The sequence below is a fragment of the Syngnathus scovelli genome, chromosome 3 (assembly GCF_024217435.2).
Source record: "Syngnathus scovelli strain Florida chromosome 3, RoL_Ssco_1.2, whole genome shotgun sequence".
Classification (NCBI taxonomy): Eukaryota; Metazoa; Chordata; class Actinopteri; order Syngnathiformes; family Syngnathidae; genus Syngnathus; species Syngnathus scovelli.
This window is the reverse complement of record NC_090849.1, coordinates 4,950,754-4,957,938: the sequence shown is the minus strand read 5'-3', so window position 1 is coordinate 4,957,938 and position 7,185 is coordinate 4,950,754. Positions and strand designations below refer to the sequence as shown.

Genomic DNA, 7,185 nt, shown 5'->3' with positions numbered 1-7,185 from the left:
CCTGGGACCGGGAGGTCCGTGCACCTCCTCGCTCCTTTTGGAGTGAGTCTCTGTACTCAAAACCTAACCCTAACCCCTAACCCTAACCCCAACCCTAACCCTTTTGCCCCTGCTTCCAACAGGAAGGGGGGCTCCTACCGCAACCCTAACCCCAACCCTAACCCCTAACCCCAACCCTAACCCCAACCCTTAACCCTAACCCAAACCCTAACCCCAACCCTAACCCCTAACCCTCTAACCCTACCCCTAAACCCTAACCCCTAACCCTAACCCCGACCCTAACCTAACCCCATCCCTAACCCCAACCCTAACCCCAACCCTAACCCCAACCCTAACCCCCTAACCCTAACCCCCTAACCCCAACCCTAACCCCAGCCCTTAACCCTAAACCCTTAACCCTAACCCCCAACCCTAACCCCCCCCCCCCAACCCTAAACCCTAACCCCTGACCCTAACCCCTGACCCTAACCCCCTAACCCCCCCCTAACCCTAACCCTAACCCCAACCCTAACCCCCTAACCCGGGGCCATTTTCGGCCACTTGGCGCATGCGCACGGCCTTTCGGCGGTGCCGGGCGGCGTGCGCGAGTGCACCGGCCGCTGGAAGTCGAATGAGGCTCCGCAATCTCATCCGCGGTGCTTACAAACAGCCGATCCGCTCGTCTTGGAGCTATTTCCGGCTACCCGGCGCGCGCTCACGGCCTCCCGGTGGTCCCGGTCGCCTCTGCGAGCCGTTAAAAAAATGTCAAGTGAGCCTACCTTAAGAGAGTTAGAGTTACGCCCGCCGTTCGGCTGCTTAAAGTGCCACGGGAGGCGTAGCAACGCGAGAGTGTGCGCTAAGTGCGACAGGTGGTGTTTTTACTCGCCGCGTCCGACAGAGCGAGGCAATTCCCCGCCACGGCGGCACCGGCAGCTTCCGAGCGTCTCCCCGAGCGCTCGGAAGTCCGTGCGGAAGGAAGATGAGAGCCGTGCGAGGTACCAGATGGAGCGACTTTCCAGCGCTGCCGGTGAAGCTGTAGCGGGGAATTGCCTCCCTCTGGCGGACGCGGCGAGAAAATAACCCAGCCGGCCAAACGGCGGGAATAACTGTGACACTCTTAAGGTAGGCTGACTTGACGTCTTTTTAAAGGTGGGTGGAGGACCCATGGGACTTCCAGCCGGTTCTCGGGGGTGCGTTGCTCCTCACTCTTGACGCCCGAGGAGGCTTCCGGCACCTCGGCTACGCGGTTTCCACGGCCCGCTGCGCTTCCAGGAGACTTCCAGCCGGTTCTCCGTCACAGTACAGTCCTCTCCAAAATTATTGGAACAGCAATTTGGCTGAATATCTGACAAAAAAAAAAAAAGGGAATTCTAGCTTTTACTTAATTCTATTATCTCACTTAACTCAAAACAGAACCTTTAGTTTGAAGCGACCCATTTTTCAATTGAACAAAAGTATTGGGACGTGCGACTGATGCGTGTTTCTACTTAAGTGTTGCCTTTTAATTGCTTAAACATGACAAAGCAAGACCATCACCTGCGGTCTTGCTCCGCCTGCAATAGCGGCATCATGGCTATCCTGGCTTCCAGCTCCTCGATCTGCAAGCGCCTGTGAATCAGAAAAGGTCAAACATTGACCTCAGTGTTTCAGATGCAGCGGTTTTCCTAAAATACAACAACCTACTTCCTCTCACGGTTCCACTTAAAAATTCTCCAGTAGCCGAATATCATGATGCCGATGCCAATGCCAAACATGCTGTAACCTGTTGAATAGGGATTTGTGAGTGTAATTGCAAAGATTATTTATTCGTAACTGTGGCAAACGCAACAGGAAATGATCCAATATCACGTATTTATGACAGCTGCATTAAAGAGAACTCAAAATAGAGGTAATCTCGCGCGAGGAGACCTTCGTATGCAGCATTGAGAGGTAAGTAACAATTATTATCATATTTGTGCAAATAAAGTTAAATTTGAAACAAAAGTCATTGTTATTTTTGCATGAAACTCATCGCTGTAGCTTGTTAGCATTAGCATTGAGCCGCTTTAAGTAAGGGTAGTCCGAGGCGCTTTGTGTACTTAGTTGTTGCAAACTTTGCAAGATGAGAGTGTGGTGCGTGTACCCGAGAGTCCTCTTTTGAGTAAATTTCGCTTTTAGTCGAAGCCGGCATAACCCCCAGGAGGAGGCATGTCCTGCTTCACCTTGGAGCTCGCCATCTTTCCTCCGACTCCACGGCCCAAACACAGGGGTGAAACGACTCTTCTTCTTCTTCTTCTTGACTACAGCTTAAGGCACTCGGGCGCCCTCACATGACTTGCATTGAAATTTTATTTTTATTAAAAAAAAGAAAAAAACAAAGCCTTACTGTGTATGGATGGTCATTTTTTCACAAAAAGGTTTTACTATGCATGGTCATTTTTTCACTAAAAAGCCTTACTATACATGCTCTTTTTATTTACTAAAAAGCCTTACTATACATGCTCTTTTTATATTAAAAAACAAGCTACGATACATAGTCATCTTAAAAAAAACTGAAACTAACAAAAAAATACGGTGTACACTTTAACATCCATGTATGTATCTATGCATCTATGCATCTATCTATCTATCTATCTATCTATCTATCTATCTATCTATCTATCTATCTATCTATCTATCTATCTATCTGTCTATCTATGTGTCTGTCTGTCTGTCTCTCTAACTCTCTCTCTGTCTGTCTGTCTGTCTGAGAGAGAGACTTCTTTCTGTAAATAATTTGTAAGATATTGAATTTTTTTAAAGTTTAAAGGAGTCAAATTCAAAATTTTATTGAAATTTTCCTTTTCAAAAAAATTAAGCGTGTGAACTATGTGACCAATCCTTCAAATTCGGTATCAGTATTATAAATATTAACATATTTGAAACCCTAGTGAAGATAAGTGGTACAGAGAATGTTGGCTGGAGAAAACGCTATCTGGTCATCATGAAGTCTCTTGCCTTTTATCTCGTGGACAACAGCGCAGGAGCGGTCACGTCACGTCACCAGGGGTGGAGACTGTTCGTCATGAGTTTGAACTTCTGGGACGCTTGAGGCTTTCTTGGAATCCGCCGAGAGGAGCCGTTTCCTGCCAAATAGTGAGCCGGCGTTCGTCGTCACTGCAGCAGCCTCTTCCTGCATTCATTGTTACTACGCTTAATGAGGATTAAGTTGACGCCGTCATGTGACCTATGCACAAACAGAGAGATTACGGCGAAATTTCATTTCAACACCCCACCTTATCCATTAAATTCACAATTTTAGTCCATTATATCTTGGCATCACATCTTGCCAAATTACAATACTAAAAACAGCGTTGCCTTGATTTACGAGTTTAATTTTTTGGGTGACCATGCTCATAACTCAAAACATGTCTCAAATCTTTTGACAATGAAATAAATGGAAAGGCCAAGAAAGCACTGTACAGTGTTTTGAACATGTTCCTTTACTAAAATTGTCAGCAAAGATTTTGTGACTTCGAACGAAACCCCAAAAACCCGTGGATGCGCATTTTCCTATCTTCAATAGTAAAAAAAAAAAAATTGTAATTCTACTTCAATAGGAAATGGGAGTACTTTTGCATTTTTACCACCTCTGCAAACTCTCTGAACTCTCACAAAAAAATGATTGTTACATTTCCAGTTCTTCCTGTTATTGTTTCGATAGTGGAACACAAACAGTCACTTTTCAGTGAGGTCATTATCAAAGCAATTAGTCTTGTCAACAGTTTAATTACTTGTGTTATTAAATACCAACATCGCCCCGTTTGACAAGTCAAAGCTCGCACCTTTGAAACTTGTCATGAACACCTTGACTGTCCTGAAGCATTTTTTATGAGCATTCCATGGAGAATCATAGATGATTTTTTTTTTTTTTGTAACCAAATCCCCGTAAGCGTATCGTAGCTAATGTTATGAGCGTTAGCTCTGCGAAAGTACACGTAAGTCCCAGTAAAACCCAATGGCCTCTCCCCTAGACACTAATATTACCAAAGCCGTTCCATAAATTAATAAGGATCCAATAAATTTTAATTCCACCTCTTGAACCCGTTCCTTTACTGATATCCGGTCCCATTCATCCGGCAATTTAATATTTTCTTTCTTTTCTGAAGGAATGAGGTCGAAATACAAAAAGTCCTGCCTCGCTACAAAAACAGATATGCTCAAACCTCATTGAATAAAGTACATAAGCAGACAAGTATATTCACATATTAAATAAATAAAAGAAACATTTTAAGCATATAATTATACCTACACACCAAATCAATAAAGAAGACATAACTAGACATTTTTGATAAGTGGTGATGAGAAAGGTTTTTATAACTTTATGATCTGATATATTTCTGAGGACTTTGAAATAACAGGACCAGGAAACGTGCAAGTAACATCTCAACAGACCCTTCGCACCCAGGTTGCAGCCTGTTTGAACTACTCCCCTCCGGACGCCGTTATAGAGCTCTGTACACTAAAACCAGCAGACACAGAGACAGCTTCTTCCCCCAGGCTGTCGCTCTGATGAACTCACACCACTCTTAGAGTCATTACTGTGCAATAACATCCCGCTTTCCACACCTCTTTTGTCTACACTGTTTGTACTATGTGTCCTCTCTGCATCCATTGCAGCCTGGTCATCCTAGACGAGGGACCCTCCCATCTGTGGTCTCTTCTCAAGGTTTCTCATTTCCCCTAGCTGGAGTTTTGAGTTTTTCCTTGCCCTCTTGGGAGTTTAAGATCAGTTTAAGATCAGGGGGTGTTTGAGAATATCTTTCGTTCTTCACATGTCCTGAGTGTTGTTGTTAGTCACCTAAATGTTGAACAGAGGCTGTGATTTACCGAAGTCAAATTCCTTGTTTGGCACGCTCAAACATGGCGAATAAAAAACTCTTGAATCTTGAAATGACTTTTGATATATTGCCTAAATAGCTTAATGACCCTTAAGGAACTGTGGAATGCATGCCTGATGTTTTTTTCTCTGAATCATGGACACAGCCAGAGTCGTCTTGACCGTTCAGTACTTGATTGTATCTTATGTTTTGACTAATGCTAGACGCCAGTTTTTGATTACTACTGAACGTTCTGCACAGAGGGAAATATTTTGGCCTAACAAAGAAAAGATACGGTTGGAAACATGATTAAACTAAGAATATAATGACGTAAGCAAAGACATGAAGTATCAAAAGCACAAACTTTACATAGTCAGGTAAGAGCAATAATATAATGATGTCACAGCCAAAAGCTAACATAAATTCGCACAAGATGACACAATTGGAAGAATGAGGTACGATAGTGTATGTCCAAGATTGGAGGAGAATGTTCACAGGAAGGTCACGTGGAGATGAAACCAGCAGGTGCCAGAAGGAGCCACCCGAGAACTCGGCCAAAGATGATCGCCAAGGCCGAGAGACGGGATGGAAGACAACAGCCCCCTCCACACACACACACACCAACAGCCCCCCACCAACACACCGAATCGCCCATAACCAGCACCACTCCCATGGAAGCAGACTCTCCTTCGAACTTGCCCCACCCCGAAGACTCATCGCCCATCAATCCCGGCCCACAATGTGCTACTGAATATAAAACTGGTCTAACAACCTTGGACTTTGCCTTTTCTGAATGTAGACTTTCCGCTCTTGAAGAGCCCAGCGCTGTATTGTACTTTCCTGAAAACAGAGCTTTTTGAACAAGAATTGTGATTGAACTCAACCAATCTAAGTCTAATTTCTGCTTCAGTGTCTTTGCATTTTCCTAAATCTGAAGAAATCAAACGAGCACGCAGTGAGTAAATTAGATAACAGGTGATTGGCAAAGGCTTTTGCCGTGAGGCGCAGATAACGCGCTCCCTAAACTGTGGACAAAATCCAACATTTCTTTTCGTTCTCTTTTAGCTTAGCATACTCCCGCATATCCTATCCCAATAAAGTCTAGCATAGCGTAGTACCGCATAACGTAGCTTTAGCGATTAAAAAGGGTTCACCTGTTTCTCTCAAAGAATCGGAAGAATCGTACAACTTACCTGGAAAGAAGGTCTTCCCCAGTGCCACTCTCCTGAGTCACAGTGCCACCGCCGAACGCCACCCCCCACGAGCCTCAGCGAAGCAACTGACGGCTCTCGTCATCCAATCACGTTACCACATCTAACTGATAAGCACTAAAAAATTCGGCAAAACCTATTGGTACCGTTTAATTGGGTTAGTCGTGAAACATTTAAATGTAAATTGAATTCATAATCTAAATCAAATCATATATTTAAAAATACATTCATCTACGTAAATCGCGATCCCCCTAAGCCCCGCCCCCCGGAAATACTCGTAAACTCCTGTCAATTACTCCGGCGGCTCTTTTTTCTGTAATGCTCCTATCTGCCAAAACCTCACCTCGCCCAAATAAACGATCAATATGGAATAAAAATTCTCCTAAACCCCCTGGTATTATTAAAGTGTGTTACCCGATCCCATTCATTCGTAGAATTAATTTATAACATTAATACGATCGTATATTTGTAACGAAATCACTATAAGCGTATCGTAGCTAATGTTATGAGCGTTAGCAATGCGGAAGTACCCATAAGCCCCAGCAAAGTCCAATGGCGTCTCCCCTAGACACTAATATTACCGAAAACGTTCCATAATTAATAAGAATCAAATACATTTTAATTCCACCTCTTGACACCGTTCCTTTATTGATACCCGGTCCCATTTATCCACCAATTTAATAGCGATCATTGAAGTAGTTACCTATTTGGGGCGATATCGTCCTGCGCGTACTGCAGCTAACAAGCATTAGCAACCAGGAAGTACCCATAAGCCCTTGCGAAAGGTCATGGCGGCCCCCTTATACAATGATATTATTAAACTTACCCCTCGCAGTCACCATAATAAAATCCATTTAGATCAGTATTGTTTACTTGCACCACCCGGTCCCCTCTGTCCGTAAAAAACACTCACTCACCTTAATCCGACTTTGCATTCGGAGTCAATAGCCGTATACAACGTAGCTAGTCAATATTAGCCAATCCGGAAGTTCCACACTCCCCATTGCGTCATGGAAACCCTCCGTCAACCATTCTGCAAATCAAAGTATCCGTTAGAACAAAACAGATTAGAATCACGTCTAGAGTGGAAAAACCTTTCCATACCACTTAATAGTGTTTTCCAACGTATTCATTTCTGAATTTAAAGGGTATCATTA

At 43.8% G+C, this 7,185-nt stretch overlaps 1 long non-coding RNA gene across 2 annotated transcripts; it reads right to left on the bottom strand.

The window, feature by feature from the left end:
- Nucleotides 1–493: 493 nt before the first annotated feature.
- LOC125993662 (uncharacterized) lies at nt 494–6,930 on the bottom strand. 2 transcript variants are annotated; one of them, XR_011086622.1, is made up of 6 exons: nt 6,011–6,930; nt 5,590–5,657; nt 2,956–3,184; nt 1,663–1,741; nt 1,516–1,587; nt 494–1,324 (listed from the first exon to the last, which is right to left on the bottom strand). It is a non-coding gene; the product is annotated as an uncharacterized lncRNA (long non-coding RNA). The 2 variants fall into 2 exon arrangements; XR_011086621.1 differs by lacking the exons at nt 2,956–3,184; nt 5,590–5,657; nt 6,011–6,930 and having other exon boundaries at nt 1,663–2,093.
- Between the last annotated feature and the right edge of the window lie 255 nt (nt 6,931–7,185).